The following is a 17,748-nucleotide window of genomic DNA, read 5'->3' on the forward strand; positions in this document are numbered from 1 at the left end:
CTCCCAAAACGGAATGGAAATTTTCTTGTTTAGGCCTGGAACGCTATGGCCTGGAGCCCTGTGTTTCTAACTGGATGAGCAAAGTGTGAGCAGAGATCAAAGTAAAACACACAGCATTTAGGGAACTCGATATTTAACCAGGTGTCCAGAGTAGTGGCAAACTGTACTTGTGTCAATTTGCTCAAATCCTGTCTTCACAAGAAAGTAAATTCCAGCACGACCAGTGACTAGAGGAGGACACATTTCAAAGGACTTGTAAAAAGTCCAACCCTGAAGTTAGGCCAACACTGAATTTAGATGAAAAGTAGCAGAGTCTGTTAGTCTTTCAAGTTTTAATAGGAGAAACTTATAGCATGTAATAGCTGTTACATGAATAACTTCAGAGCTTTTGGAGAGGTCGAAATCACTATGAGTGAGGGCTTCCCTGACTCACAAAGTGAAAAATAGTAAAACAAACAATTTGAAAAACCAATCAACCAATTAAATACAAACACTAAGTCCAAAGGGTTTCACTGGTTTTAAAACCACTTATGGAATGCACAACTATTGATGAGGCTTACTCTGCATTCTGCTTTACTCAGGCCCGGCACATGAGCAACTGTGAAAGCAAAATTCAAAATGATATGTGAAGTGACCATTTCATTGTTGAAACCATGACGCAATAGACATTTTCTCTTTTGAAACTTCGTACATTATCCTTATATGTTCTCAAAGGGAAGGAATACACAGGATTTAAGCTGAATTTTTTTTTTCAGTATTTTGTGTTCCACCAGATTTATTTGAAGATCTCCTGTCTTGCATCCACTGCCCAATGCAGAAGGCCACACATAGGACAACCAACATGAGAACTTCACTTCTACAGCCTGATTAAATCATCATGAGAATATAATTTTCCCTTCATCATCAAAGATTTTTACATCAGATTAACCAGCTCTCTTGCTTTCCCATGTTTTTCCCTGGTTTTTGTACCTTGAAATGGGTGTGCACTCTTCTCAGCCTTGATCTCCATCTTCCCCCGTATTTCCAAACACATTCATCTGGGAAACATGTAAAGATCTTATTCGGGGCTTGTTTCATTGTTTTCAAATATCTGCCCTTGAAATTCAACTTCCACCACTGTCTCTCCTATCCAAAGCTATGTACTTGCAGAGGATTTCTGCTGAGAAATTTCACAGAAAGCTCTTATACTGCAGGTGAATGATGCCAGCAAGTCTTGACTGAATAGCTTAGCGAACAGGACTCAGCCAAATGACAGACATGACAAGGGAAAAGCGTATGCTCAAGGATAGGACATGGCAGAGATCATCTGCCAGGCCCTGGCATATTTCATATCCCATTGAAAGTACATCCATGTGTAGATTGGCTAGCATTTCCATCCACAAATTCTGAGCAGTGAATCCTTCAGAGAGAATATTGTGGCATACCATGCCAAGAATATTCATCCTATTTAAATCTTGCCCTACAAGGTCCTCTGTGCCACTGAGGTCTCCATGGCAACGCCCAGCATTGTGACTCAGGTCTCCTACTGCACACTTGTATCCTAGAGCCTAAAGTCCAGCTCACAATGGTGCTCAGCCAATCACAGCCCATTGTGGTTGCCTGGCAACCACAAGCTTGTGGATTTCTGTGAACTGTTTCAGCCCAACTCTGCAGCTTTCCACCTCATACAACCACAGCCATTCCAATCATGCAGTATTTGATTAGCCTCTCTATGTTGCCTCAGAATTTTTTTTACAGTTGTAGTGATCAAGAAAATTTGACATATTTTGAGAAGTGGAGGGAAGTCATTGGAAAACCTTTTGGTATGTCTGAGGTCTATGGGTTCTGTTATAACTTGAGCCCCAGTATAAAATCCAAGGAGGCAAGAGACCGAAAATTTAGTGGCAAAGTCTTTATTTCCAGGCCTGGCGACCAGTCTCCGGGAGCCAATTTGGAGACTGTCCCCTAGAAGCTGAAGGGAGGACTTTAAAAAGGGCTGGAGGAAAGGGCGGGGGGAGAGAAACAAAGAAACCTGTAGAGCAATCAAACTTGTTGACCCGAGTCTGGAAACTGTATTGCTGTCTACTTAGCTCTGACAATCTCGGGAGTTCCTGGTGTTTTTTAAAAATTATTTCCATCCTGCAGACTGACATTATCTCAGAGTGGCACGTCTGCAGCAATATTTGGAGAAGAAAGTGGACAGTTAATTATCTCAGGACAGCTTGTCTTCGCTAGTGAGTGCGAAGGGGTCACAAGTTATGAGACGCTGGAACTTAAGTTTTACGAAGACCTGATATCTAACTCATTTGATACATACAGAACAAAAGGAAAGCACCGATTGGGGTTTGGGCCATAGTATTACCCGGTAATTTGTTTAAGCTAAGCAGTTCTTAAAATTGGGGCAGGCTCATTTTACAACAGATCATCACCGGGTCAGGGGGAGGTCACCAGAAACCCAAATTCTTTATGGCCTAGATAGATAGGTGAGGGGAGAGGGAGGCAATAAGGCGCCATACAGAACAGAAAACGGCGGTAATGTGTCAAGGTCAGGGTAAAGGGTTAAACTCACACGCAAATCTCTCTGCACACAAGCAGGTTACTTTAAACAAATGTAAATTAATTGCCATTTTAGTTTTCCTTAGCTCTTTAGCGGAGAATAGAGGCTCCTAGCAGTGATTAACAACCCTTGTTAGCTTGTTTTAGCACAGCTTCTGTAGTTTGTAGAGAGCAACAATGGTTAACATATCAATTAGGTGAGATTCTTGCAATTCTTTACAGAGGAGAGTGTTGCTCAACAGATCAATTAGGTCCCTTAACATATCAGTTAGGGAAAAACGATAAAACAAACACATTTAGTAAGCCCCTATACAGGTTTGCTATAATACACATATAACAAAGCTATTTTCTTAGGGTACAACATTCCCCACTGATTTTAGTCAGTGTGTCAAATCATTGACTCCTTAGCGTCTGTTTATAACCTTGTATGTGTCTTTAAAATTATAAGCTTTTAAGAACTTTGACATAGTTTATCAACTTGTTTATAACACAAGGCCCAGTAGGAGGATTAACAAAGGTCTTGTAGCTGTCATTAAAGCTGTTAACCAAAAGGAGAAAGAAAACCAACATTTAAATTTACTCTGTTTTATCATATAAGTAACAATTTTTAAGTCAGACAGAGGCCTCTTAGGGGTCTCTACAAAAGAGGAGAACACAAAATTATCAGTTATATTAGACAATCTTAAGCTTTAAAGTGTTCTTGGAAGAAATGACAGTTTATTTATCCGCAGGCTAATGGTCTTTTGAAGCTGGGACCTGTCTGCAGTGGGAACGTTGAATCTAGGCAGGCTTTCAGCTACTTTGACAGTCCATTGCAGCTCAAGTGATTTATGGTGAGGTCGCTTGTCTAGGTGCCTAGGCTCTTTAGCTCGCAGTGGGCAGCAACGAAATAACCAGTGGATGGAAGTCAGAGCTGGCTGAAAAGTCTGGGGGAGACTTAATAAGATCTTGATTAGTTAAATCAGCTAATTTTTAGAAACCTTTAATGATAAGAGGAAGATCTCTTATATAAAACCTCAAAAGAGGAAATATCTGCAACATAGGGGATGCATCACGCACACAAAGGGGCAGAAGGAAAAGAGACTTACCCAGTTTTCGCCAGTTTTTAAGGCCATTAGTAATTATAGTCTTTAAAATCTAACTTATCTTTTTATCTCTCCTGAACTCTGAGGCTGGTAAGCCCAATCGAGTTTTTAATTGATCTGTAAAGCTTAGGTTAATTTGAGTTATTAGGCTATAAAAGCCAGGCCATTGTCGGACCCCATGGATAAAAAGGGAGACCAAATCAGGGAAACTGCTATCAGAGCTGACTCAGACTAAGTAGAAAATGCTTTTACTCATCTAATGAAAGTATCAACCATTATAACATTTATATCCTTGAAGTTTTAGGCTTTTTATTTTTGTAAAATCTATTTTTTAGTGTTTTTAGGCATAGTCTCACGATAACTAGTGGTTTCTATTTGTTGCAGTACTTTTAGATTTACCAATTGGCACTGAGGGCATCTGAAGCTCACAGACTGGGCTAGCTTGATATTAGCCCCCAGGAATCTCTCGGAAGTTGAGCTGCCCGATGCTGGTCTTTTTAAGTATAAATGGGCTCTGACAAAGAAAATAGGTGGGATCAGCAGTAATGTCAAGCTTATCTCAATCCCCACTGATTTTGGGGCTTTCTGGCTATCTTTTGGAAGGTGGCATTTGTCAAATTATTTTTTCCTATAACAAGATCATCTTCTGCCCAATGGCTTATACAGCAGATAGTAGCCATTTTCTTTGGCATCTAGATGGCAGCCAACAAGTCCAAATTTGGGGAGCAATTTAATCTTTTGACTCCAGAAGACAATAAACCCCATTTTTGATAAAGACAACTTGAGGCCTCAGTGTGGGCAATGGGTTTAGCCCACTATGTTGATGTCTCTGGCTCTAAGATTTGTTCCCATAGAACCTGAGATTTTGTGTAACGGCAGCTCCCAAGACCCGCTTACCTTGATAGACGTAGCTGCTTCCATCAGAGAAGTAGGATGGAACTCTAGATAATGGCTTATCCACTAGATAAGGTCGAAGTCCCGTCAGGTGATCAATGACCTCAGTACAATTGTAATGAGGCAACGAGGTGTCATCCTCAGGCAGCAAAGTAGCCAGAGTTTGAAGCTGCTGTTTCCAGAAATAGTGCCTGATAATGTATGGCTCAGGAATTAGACATCCGCAGTCTGATGGGGCCTTGATGAGAGTCTCCAGGGAACAGGAAGAAACAAGAGTTTGTGTCCAAAAGTCAATTTTTAAGCTTCCTTTATGAGGGGGCCACTGAGGAAATCACCACAGACAGGGTGGCCATCTGGTTGTTACAGAATCAAGTGTCTTGGAAAGGTAGATAACAGACCTCTGCCAGGGTCCCAAACTCTGGATCAGTCCTGTGGCTCCTAGAGATTTTGCACTTGTCTTTTAGTCACAGGGACTGGAATCTGTTAGATGGCTCACAACAACCAGTGCAGTCTTTCTTTGTGTAGACTGGTTTTGACAAGGTCGGGGGGACTTGTATCAGAGCAGTTACTTTCTCGGCTGGCCCCTCTGATGTGATTGCTACTCTTTGAGAGGCCTGATCTGCCAAATTGTTTCCTCAGGTGAATAGCAGCAATCTGCCGACAGCCAGACTGTTGCCAGCAAATCTAGGATCTGTGGAGCCACCCCCCCCTTTTTTTAAATCTTTGCCCTGGCCGAGGTTAAGAGACCTCGCTCTTAATAGATGGCTCCATGTACATGTATAGTAGCAAAAGCATATCTACTATCAGTATAGATGTTTACCCTCTTTTTTGTGGCTAGTTTTAGTACCTCAGTCAAAGCAATGAGCTCCACCTTTTGGACAGAGATGCCAGGCTCTAACCGCTTAACCCAGAGTACCTCCTTTTGGTGGTCACTGCTGCCCCGGCCACTCATCTGCCTCTGCCATTCTGGATGAAGCTGCTTCCATCTGTGAAATTTCTCAGGTCGTTGTCAGGCATAAGGGTGGCTGGGTTTAAAACTGAAGAAGTCTTGAAAACTATCAATTCTGGGTCTAGGAGCAGGGCCTAATAGTGTGAGATTTTAGCACTCACATTTTTAGGAGGGGTTTTGATAAGAGTCTCTAAACTGTGGGAGGTCACTACAGAAATCTTCTGTCCAAAAGTGAGGTTTTTTTTTTTGTTTTGTTTTGTTTTTTGTTGTTTTTTTTTTGTTTTTGGCCTCTTTTAAGTAGCATCGCCACAGCGGCCAGAATTTTAGGCATGGAGGCCACCCTCTTGTTACTGGATTGAGCCTTTTGGAAAGATAGGCTATAGGCCTCTTTCAAGAGCCAATGTCCTGGGTTAGGACTCCTTTGGCAATGCCCCTGAGTTCATCTACGAACAAGGTGAATGGCTTGGTAACATCAGGGAGTCCCAGGGCTGGGGCCTCTGTCAAGGCCCACTTGAGCTGCCGCAAGGTCCAGTTTATATTTATCAGTCCAGTTTAGTGAGTTTTTTCCTTAAGGGAGCCCTATAGGGGGTGAGCTGTTTCAGTAAAATTTAGAATCTACAGCCTGGAGTATCCGACAGCTCCCAGAAATTCGCGCACCTGTTTCTTAGTTTCTGGAAATGGGATCTGCAATATAGCCTGGACAATTTTTTTAGACAAAATCCTCCTTTTTTTTTTTTTTTTGCAATTTGTAGTCCAGATGAGTCACAGCCTGACAGCACAATTGTGCCCTTTTAGTCGAGACTTTATAGCCTAATTGCCCCAAAGTCCTTAACAGTTTCTCAGTTGTCTCTTGACAAGCTTACAAGCTTCTGTGGGGGTCGAGGCTATTAACAAGTCATCCATGTGTTGGAGGAGCACTATCTCAGGGTGTTTTTTTTTTTTTAATTTTAAAAGATCTCTTATTAATGTCTCATCAAAAAGAGTGGGAGAGTTCTTGTAACCCTGAGGTAAATGTGTCCGGGTCAGCTGTTTTTTTACCCCCGTATCTGGGTCAGTCCATTCAAAGGCAAAAAGGAGTTGACTCACCAGAGTAAGTGGCAAAGTGAAGAAAGCATCTTTCAGGTTCAGAACAGAGTACCAGGTGTTCTCAGGATTTGGCACTGTTGGGTATAGACTCAGAACTCATGTATTAACTCTCCGAGATCCTGTACAGAGCGATAGTTATTTGTCCCTGGCTTCAGTGACTAGAAGCAAGGGCATGTTCCAGGGAGAGACACAAGGAATGAGAATATCATTGTCTCTTAGCCTCTGCATGTGGACTTTAAATCCCTTTCCAGGCCTGCAGGCTTATCGGGCATTGTCACAAGCAGAAGGGGCATGCTTGGGGTAAGAGCTCCATCAGAAGGGGGACTTGGCTGACTGCTAGCCCTGGAGGATTGTCTTCTGCCCAGACTTCTGGAATCTCCTGATTCCATTTGCCCAACAGTTTTAACTCTAAGTCAGTTGTGAGGACTCAGGTACGCTGGACAAATTTTCCAGTAGACGGTAATTTTTTTAGTTTTAAAAGACCTTTTGTGCTATCTCTATCAACTGGCTGAGGGGCATTTTTTTTTAAACTCTCAAACCTTTGTAATCTTTTTTCTAACATGTGGGGCCGACTGAGTTGCAAAGAGACCAACTGGCGATACTAGGGAAACCTCCTTACCTCTGGATGTCCAATCGGCTTGGGACAAAAGGACAACATGGTTTTGGCATTCCATATCAGAGAGCAGGCTTTATCTGGATGGCACACCACCTTTTGTCCCAGGGTGCCACCTGGCAGGCCATCATTTTACTGAAATTACATACTTAACAAAAAGAAGCTTTTTCATAGGTAACAAAATTGTGCCATATAATCTCCCAGAGGTCCACAGCACATGTGAAAACTTATATCTTATCTCTATTATCATCTATAATCTCATATTAATGGAAACACTTTGCAGCAAAGGTTTAGAATCTTATAAATAAATCTATCAAAACTGATCTAATACTGTCAAACTTTGAACACATTTACTTCTTGTCAAACCTGTTGTCTTCAGTACTATAAACCAAGACAAAATTTATATCATCTCGAGCTTTTTATAACTTACAATATACCTCTAAGTTTTATCTTTTTTTTACATTTTGGCACAGCAGACATTTTACTTGAAGACAAACCACTTTCTTTGTCCCTCTTTTTTACTATCACCAGTTAATTATCTCTTTTTTTGCTTCTCAGACAACATTAAAACTCTCAACAAAACCCTTGAAGTTACCTTCTAGTAGTCTAAAACATATTTAATTAATTTTATGTCTTTTTACCACATTAAAATGCTGGGGTTTTTTAAAGCTATAACCTTTTAACTGGCTCAATTACAGTATGACCTGGTTTTTACTTGGTAAAGTTGATATGATTCTTAAAACCATAAATATACACATATATGTGCACATATATTTACTTTTTAACCAGAAAGAAAAATACTCCTTTTAAAAGGCATGCCAAGGTTGCAAGCAATCAGTTGAAGACTTACATATTAAACAAGGCGCCACAACATTAAAGACACAAACAAAGGGTGCTTTTTGCACAGTTTGGTGAGCTAAAGGAAATAATTTTTCTTATTATGAAGCTTGAATCTAATAAGCCATATGGATCCTGCAACAGAAATGGGCAACAAGCCCCTAAGTTAGTAACAAATCCAAACAGGCAAACAATTTTAAAGAACAAAAACACTGCACATCAATATCTAAATCCCTTTGTCCATTCTGGGCTCGTAGAAGGGGTTCCTAGGAGAGAATGTTCTGTTAGATTTAGGGTAACCAAAAGGAGAACAATTAGAACAAATGGACAAACAAACAGACATACAAGATGAGACAAGCTGCAGCAAAAATGGCCTTTGCCCCAAAATTAGTCAAATTTTGGGATCTGGAGGAATTAACAAATTAACCAACAGAGTGGTTCCTCACCCGGTGCAGAGTCACAAATGGCAAAAACCAATTGACTCTGTCCTCAGGAGGTTTCACTTCCCAAATTAAGGGCGTCCCCTTCCAAACGGAGCTGTTCCCCACCCGGGGCAGAGTCACAAATGGACAGAATTTGTCCTACAAACCAACTGACTCTGTCCTCGGGTGGTTCCCGCTCCCAAATTGAGGGCGTCCCCTCAAAATTACAAATTGACCGCGGCCCAAACAAATCCTCCAGAGCACTTACTTTCAAATGTTCAAAAATGAGTCTGGGGTCTTGCTTCCATCCAGGGTGAGCCCCCAAATGTTATAACTTGAGCCCCGGTATAAAATCCAAGGAGGCAAGAGACCGAAAATTTAGTGGCAAAGGCTTTATTTCCAGGCCTGGCGACCAGTCTCCGGGAGCCAATTTGGAGACTGTCCCCTAGAAGCTGAAGGGAGGACTTTAAAAAGGGGCTGGAGGAAAGGGCGGGGGGAGAGAAACAAAGAAACCTGTAGAGCCATCAAACTTGTTGACCCGAGTCTGGAAACTGTATTGCTGTCTACTTAGCTCTGACAATCTCGGGAGTTCCTGGTGTTTTTTAAAAATTATTTCCATCCTGCAGACTGACATTATCTCAGAGTGGCACGTCTGCAGCAATATTTGGAGAAGAAAGTGGACAGTTAATTATCTCAGGACAGCTTGTCTTCGCTAGTGAGTGCGAAGGGGTCACAAGTTATGAGACGCTAGAACTTAAGTTTTACGAAGACCTGATATCTAACTCATTTGATACATACGGAACAAAAGGAAAGCACCGATTGGGGTTTGGGCCATAGTATTACCCGGTAATTTGTTTAAGCTAAGCAGTTCTTAAAATTGGGGCAGGCTCATTTTACAACAGATCATCACCGGGTCAGGGGGAGGTCACCAGAAACCCAAATTCTTTATGGCCTAGATAGATAGGTGAGGGGAGAGGGAGGCAATAAGGCGCCATACAGAACAGAAAACGGCGGTAATGTGTCAAGGTCAGGGTAAAGGGTTAAACTCACACGCAAATCTCTCTGCACACAAGCAGGTTACTTTAAACAAATGTAAATTAATTGCCATTTTAGTTTTCCTTAGCTCTTTAGCGGAGAATAGAGGCTCCTAGCAGTGATTAACAACCCTTGTTAGCTTGTTTTAGCACAGCTTCTGTAGTTTGTAGAGAGCAACAATGGTTAACATATCAATTAGGTGAGATTCTTGCAATTCTTTACAGAGGAGAGTGTTGCTCAACAGATCAATTAGGTCCCTTAACATATCAGTTAGGGAAAAACGATAAAACAAACACATTTAGTAAGCCCCTATACAGGTTTGCTATAATACACATATAACAAAGCTATTTTCTTAGGGTACAACAGGTTCCAAACTTGACTACCCCAGTCTTTTAAATTTTCAAACCTAGAGCCTAAAATCCCCCTCACAGTGATGTTCAGCCAATCTCAGCCCAGTGTGGTTGCCTGGCAACCACAAGCCTGTGGATTTCTGTGAACAGTTTCAGCCCAACTCTGCAGCTTTCCACCTCATACAACCACAGCCATTCCAATCATGCAGTATTTGATTAACCTCTCTAAGTTGCCTCAGAATTTTCTTTGAAGTTGTGGTGATCAAGCAAATTTGAAATATTTTGACAAGTGGAGGGAAGTCATTGGCTCTGTCTTTAGCTCTGTTTGTGGTATATGGGGTCCAAAGATGACTAGCCCAGTCTATTCAATTATCAAACTTAGAAAGCCAAATGTTTCAAGGGAGGAAAGAAAATGCCACAATGATTTGGGTTCTGCCAAGTTTCTGGTGGCTTGGGAAGCAAACCTGCAAACCATACATGCAGTGTCTGATGGATTACTGCCACCATGGTAGTATCATTTAGCACTAAAAGCCAGCAACCAGAAGATGAGACCCAAACTGAAAGTGAATCCTTGCAGTGCATGAATATTTGGAGTGCCTGCTTCAACTATCCAGCTTCCTCGGGGTTCACTTGTCTGCAATCGCTATTTCAAGGAGGTCTGCAGCCATTCCAGCATAACCCTGAACACAAAACATGAGGTATTAGCACAATACCTTATCACCAGCAGGTTTTCCCAGAATTCAAATGTAACATGGTGAAAGGGAAACCCTTAGAAAAGGGATGCAAATGCCCCTTTCACTAAAAATCCCAGGTATTTTCTCATGGCATGGAATATTTAGACTCCACAACTCATGTAGTGAACCCAGGGACCGAGACCAAGTGTGTCTAGTTTAATGTTGTCCTCTTTTTGGAAACAGCATCTTATGTAGTTGTTGAAAGAGGCCTTGAGATAAATTCGTAGCCCAAGATGGACTGGAACTCCCAAGGATCCATCCACCTAAGCCCCCAGATTACTGGGATTATAGGCATGAGCGACCATGCCAAGCATGTGCACAGAGATTCTTACATAATTTGTGAAATCCCACTACTGGTCTATAGGTAGCTTCTGTGCTTCAGGCTTTAGGAATATGCCTCTCTTTGTTTTGGCTCCCCTTGTTCAGGTGTCCATTTCTATTGTGATAAGCTCCAAGGCCCCAGGCAAGGGAGTGGCTGCCCTTCCTCTGGTGTGTCCTTGGATGATTACAGCCCAGGTGAACAGGGTTCAAATATATTGGATCCTGTGCATTTGAAGAGGAAATGAGTAAAGATTCATGAGTTAATGTGGACATGCCAGGGAATTGAGGGGCCATGATAGAGACAAAACTTCAGGCCATGGGCTGAAGGCTGAGGATTCTGTACCACTAGCTTCTTGAATAGTGGGCCTGCTGAGCAATTGTGTGCTCTCAAATGTAATTTGATGGGTTTTGTTTTAATTTATTTTGTTTTTTGCTTTGGTTTTTTACATGGAAGGAACTGTACCATGGTTTAAAGAAGCTGGAGTGTCTTACCTAGGAGAAATTTGCAAAAAGGGACAATTCAGCAGCCAAGAATTTCTCAAATGCCCTTGGCGTTTTAAAAAAAGTGACATAAATTTGAGCGTGTCATGTCCAGGTCTCTTTACAAAAGATTTTACCTCCTATTTGATAGGAATTACTGTTTCTTTGAAAGGTCAACCTGCACTGAAATAAAGATAATACCTCCTGTCCTCATTCTGCTTGAAACCACATCCTTTGTTAGTTATATTTTCTTACACAGAAACACTTGGAGATGACTACAGCAAGAGTTTCCCATTGGTGGAATTTCCACGGAGACACATGAAGTAATACTGCACAACTTCAAGTGAAGTGCACTGTCCCTTGACAATGGCAAGTCTGGGCAAACCTCTAGTAACTGAAAATCTTAGAAAGTCTAAAAGTGAGTGAATGAAAGTGGGCCTCTCCACATTTGGACAGGGCCTCTCCTGAAGCACACATTTGTGGAAAAAGTAATTATGAGAGACGCATGAACTCCCAAAACGGAATGGAAATTTTCTTGTTTAGGCCTGGAACGCTATGGCCTGGAGCCCTGTGTTTCTAACTGGATGAGCAAAGTGTGAGCAGAGATCAAAGTAAAACACACAGCATTTAGGGAACTCGATATTTAACCAGGTGTCCAGAGTAGTGGCAAACTGTACTTGTGTCAATTTGCTCAAATCCTGTCTTCACAAGAAAGTAAATTCCAGCACGACCAGTGACTAGAGGAGGACACATTTCAAAGGACTTGTAAAAAGTCCAACCCTGAAGTTAGCCCAACACTGAATTTAGATGAAAAGTAGCAGAGTCTGTTAGTCTTTCAAGTTTTAATAGGAGAAACTTATAGCATGTAATAGCTGTTACATGAATAACTTCAGAGCTTTTGGAGAGGTCGAAATCACTATGAGTGAGGGCTTCCCTGACTCACAAAGTTAAAAATAGTAAAACAAACAATTTGAAAAACCAATCAACCAATTAAATACAAACACTAAGTCCAAAGGGTTTCACTGGTTTTAAAACCACTTATGGAATGCACAACTACTGATGAGGCTTACTCTGCATTCTGCTTTACTCAGGCCCGGCACATGAGCAACTGTGAAAGCAAAATTCAAAATGTTATGTGAAGTGACCATTTCATTGTTGAAACCATGACCCAATAGACATTTTCTCTTTTGAAACTTCGTACATTATCCATATATGTTCTCAAAGGGAAGGAATACACAGGATTTAGGCTGAATTTTTTTTTCAGTATTTTGTGTTCCACCAGATTTATTTGAAGATCTCCTGTCCTGCATCCACTGCCCAATGCAGAAGGCCACACATAGGACAACCAACATGAGAACTTCACTTCTACAGCCTGATTAAATCATCATGAGAATATAATTTTCCTTTCATCATCAAAGATTTTTACATCAGATTAACCAGCTCTCTTGCTTTCCCATGTTTTTCCCTGGTTTTTGTACCTTGAAATGGGTGTGCACTCTTCTCAGCCTTGATCTCCATCTTCCCCCGTATTTCCAAACATATTCATCTGGGAAACATGTAAAGATCTTATTCGGGGCTTGTTTCATTGTTTTCAAATATCTGCCCTTGAAATTCAACTTCCACCACTGTCTCTCCTATCCAAAGCTATGTACTTGCAGAGGATTTCTGCTGAGAAATTTCACAGAAAGCTCTTATACTGCAGGTGAATGATGCCAGCAAGTCTTGACTGAATAGCTTAGGGAACAGGACTCAGCCAAATGACAGACATGACAAGGGAAAAGCATATGCTCAAGGATAGGACATGGCAGAGATCATCGGCCAGGCCCTGGCATATTTCATATCCCATTGAAAGTACATCCATGTGTAGATTGGCTAGCATTTCCATCCACAAATTCTGAGCAGTGAAGCCTTCAGAGAGAATATTGTGGCATACCAGGCCAAGAATATTCATCCTATTTAAATATTGCCCTACAAGGTCCTCTGTGCCACTGAGGTCTCCATGGCAATGCCCAGCATTGTGACTCAGGTCTCCTACTGCACACTTGTATCCTAGAGCCTAAAGTCCAGCTCACAATGGTGCTCAGCCAATCACAGCCCATTGTGGTTTTCTGGCAACCACAAGCTTGTGGATTTCTGTGAACTGTTTCAGCCCAACTCTGCAGCTTTCCACAACATACAACCACAGCCATTCCAATCATGCAGTATTTGATTAGCCTCTCTATGTTGCATCAGAATTTTTTTTACAGTTGTAGTGATCAAGAAAATTTGACATATTTTGAGAAGTGGAGGGAAGTCATTGGAAAACCTTTTGGTATGTCTGAGGTCTATGGGTTCCAAACTTGACTACCCCAGTCTTTTAAATTTTCAAGCCTAGAGCCTAAAATCCCCCTCACAGTGATGTTCAGCCAATCTCAGCCCAGTGTGGTTGCCTGGCAACCACAAGCCTGTGGATTTCTGTGAACAGTTTCAGCCCAACTCTGCAGCTTTCCACCTCATACAACCACAGCCATTCCAATCATGCAGTATTTGATTAACCTCTCTAAGTTGCCTCAGAATTTTCTTTGAAGTTGTGGTGATCAAGCAAATTTGACATATTTTGACAAGTGGAGGGAAGTAATTGTGTCTGTCTTTAGCTCTGTTTGAGGTATATTGGGTCCAAACTTGACTAGCCCAGTCTATTCAATTATCAAACTTAGAAAGCCAAATGTTTCAAGGGAGGAAAGAAAATGCCACAATGATTTGGGTTCTACCAAGTTTCTGGTGGCTTGGGAAGCAAACCTGCAAACCATACATGCAGTCTCTGCTGGATTACTGCCACCATGGTAGTATCAGTTAGCACTAAAAGCCAGCAACCAGAAGATGAGACCCAAAATGAAAGTGAATCCTTGCAGTGCATGAATATTTGGAGTGCCTGCTTCAACTATCCATCTTCCTTGGTGTTCACTTGTCTGCAATCGCTATTTCAAGGAGGTCTGCAGCCATTCCAGCATAACCCTGAACACTAAACATGAGGTATTAGCACAATACCTTATCACCAGCAGGTTTTCCCAGAATTCAAATGTAACATGGTGAAAGGGAAACCCTTAGAAAAGGGATGCAAATGCCCCTTTCACTAAAAATCCCAGGTATTTTCTCATGGCATGGAATATTTAGACTCCACAACTCATGTAGTGAACCCAGGGACCTAGACCAAGTGTGTCTAGTTTAATGTTGTCTTCTTTTTGGAAACAGCATCTTATGTAGTTGTTGAAAGAGGCCTTGAGATAAATTCGTAGCCCAAGATGGACTGGAACTCCCAAGGATCCATCCACCTCAGCCCCCAGATTGCTGGGATTATAGGCATGAGCGACCATGCCAAGCATATGCACAGAGATTCTTACATAATTTGTGAAATCCCACTACTGGTCTATAGGTAGTTTCGGTGCTTCAGGCTTTAGGAATATTCCTCTCTTTGTTTTGGCTCCCCTTGTTCAGGTGTCCATTTCTATTGTGATAAGCTCCAAGGCCCCAGGCAAGGGAGTGGCTGCCCTTCCTCTGGTGTGTCCTTGGATGATTACAGCCCAGGTGAACAGGGTTCAAATATATTGGATCCTGTGCATTTGAAGAGGAAATGAGTAAAGATTCATGAGTTAATGTGGACATGCCAGGGAATTGAGGGGCCATGATAGAGACAAAACTTCAGGCCATGGACCCAAGGCTGAGGATTCTCTACCTCTAGCTTCTTGAATAGTGGGCCTGCTGAGCAATTGTGTGCTCTCAAATGTAATTTGATGGGTTTTGTTTTAATTTATTTTGTTTTTTGCTTTGGTTTTTTACATGGAAGGAACTGTACCATGGTTTAAAGAAGCTGGAGTGTCTTACCTAAGAGAAATTTGCAAAAAGGGACAATTCAGCAGCCAAGAATTACTCAAATGCCCTTGGCGTTTTAAAAAAAGTGACATAAAGTTGAGCGTGTCATGTCCATGTCTCTTTACAAAAGATTTTACCTCCTATTTGATAGGAATTACTGTTTCTTTGAAAGGTCAACCTGCACTGAAATAAAGATAATCCCTCCTTTCCTCATTCTGCTTGAAACCACATTCTTTGTTAGTTATATTTTCTTACACAGAAACACTTGGAGATGACTACAGCAAGAGTTTCCCATTGGTGGAATTTCCACGGAGACACATGAAGTAATACTGCACAACTTCAAGTGAAGTGCACTGTCCCTTGACAATGCCAAGTCTGGGCAAACCTCTAGTAACTGAAAATCTTAGAAAGTCTAAAAGTGAGTGAATGAAAATGGGCCTCTCCACATTTGGACAGGGCCTCTCCTGAAGCACACATTTGTGGAAAAAGTAATTATGAGAGACGCATGAACTCCCAAAACGGAATGGAAATTTTCTTGTTTAGGCCTGGAACGCTATGGCCTGGAGCCCTGTGTTTCTAACTGGATGAGCAAAGTGTGAGCAGAGATCAAAGTAAAACACACAGCATTTAGGGAACTCGATATTTAACCAGGTGTCCAGAGTAGTGGCAAACTGTACTTGTGTCAATTTGCTCAAATCCTGTCTTCACAAGAAAGTAAATTCCAGCACGACCAGTGACTAGAGGAGGACACATTTCAAAGGACTTGTAAAAAGTCCAACCCTGAAGTTAGGCCAACACTGAATTTAGATGAAAAGTAGCAGAGTCTGTTAGTCTTTCAAGTTTTAATAGGAGAAACTTATAGCATGTAATAGCTGTTACATGAATAACTTCAGAGCTTTTGGAGAGGTCGAAATCACTATGAGTGAGGGCTTCCCTGACTCACAAAGTTAAAAATAGTAAAACAAACAATTTGAAAAACCAATCAACCAATTAAATACAAACACTAAGTCCAAAGGGTTTCACTGGTTTTAAAACCACTTATGGAATGCACAACTACTGATGAGGCTTACTCTGCATTCTGCTTTACTCAGGCCCGGCACATGAGCAACTGTGAAAGCAAAATTCAAAATGTTATGTGAAGTGACCATTTCATTGTTGAAACCATGACCCAATAGACATTTTCTCTTTTGAAACTTCGTACATTATCCATATATGTTCTCAAAGGGAAGGAATACACAGGATTTAGGCTGAATTTTTTTTTCAGTATTTTGTGTTCCACCAGATTTATTTGAAGATCTCCTGTCCTGCATCCACTGCCCAATGCAGAAGGCCACACATAGGACAACCAACATGAGAACTTCACTTCTACAGCCTGATTAAATCATCATGAGAATATAATTTTCCTTTCATCATCAAAGATTTTTACATCAGATTAACCAGCTCTCTTGCTTTCCCATGTTTTTCCCTGGTTTTTGTACCTTGAAGTGGGTGTGCACTCTTCTCAGCCTTGATCTCCATCTTCCCCCGTATTTCCAAACATATTCATCTGGGAAACATGTAAAGATCTTATTCGGGGCTTGTTTCATTGTTTTCAAATATCTGCCCTTGAAATTCAACTTCCACCACTGTCTCTCCTATCCAAAGCTATGTACTTGCAGAGGATTTCTGCTGAGAAATTTCACAGAAAGCTATTATACTGCAGGTGAATGATGCCAGCAAGTCTTGACTGAATAGCTTAGGGAACAGGACTCAGCCAAATGACAGACATGACAAGGGAAAAGCATATGCTCAAGGATAGGACATGGCAGAGATCATCGTCCAGGCCCTGGCATATTTCATATCCCATTGAAAGTACATCCATGTGTAGATTGGCTAGCATTTCCATCCACAAATTCTGAGCAGTGAAGCCTTCAGAGAGAATATTGTGGCATACCAGGCCAAGAATATTCATCCTATTTAAATATTGCCCTACAAGGTCCTCTGTGCCACTGAGGTCTCCATGGCAATGCCCAGCATTGTGACTCAGGTCTCCTACTGCACACTTGTATCCTAGAGCCTAAAGTCCAGCTCACAATGGTGCTCAGCCAATCACAGCCCATTGTGGTTTTCTGGCAACCACAAGCTTGTGGATTTCTGTGAACTGTTTCAGCCCAACTCTGCAGCTTTCCACCTCATACAACCACAGCCATTCCAATCATGCAGTATTTGATTAGCCTCTCTATGTTGCATCAGAATTTTTTTTACAGTTGTAGTGATCAAGAAAATTTGACATATTTTGAGAAGTGGAGGGAAGTCATTGGAAAACCTTTTGGTATGTCTGAGGTCTATGGGTCCCAAACTTGACTACCCCAGTCTTTTAAATTTTCAAGCCTAGAGCCTAAAATCCCCCTCACAGTGATGTTCAGCCAATCTCAGCCCAGTGTGGTTGCCTGGCAACCACAAGCCTGTGGATTTCTGTGAACAGTTTCAGCCCAACTCTGCAGCTTTCCACCTCATACAACCACAGCCATTCCAATCATGCAGTATTTGATTAACCTCTCTAAGTTGCCTCAGAATTT

The sequence above is a fragment of the Cavia porcellus genome, unplaced genomic scaffold, assembly GCF_034190915.1.
Source record: "Cavia porcellus strain 051 isolate PalLab524CR breed Dunkin Hartley unplaced genomic scaffold, mCavPor4.1 scaffold_3, whole genome shotgun sequence".
NCBI lineage: Eukaryota > Metazoa > Chordata > Mammalia > Rodentia > Caviidae > Cavia > Cavia porcellus.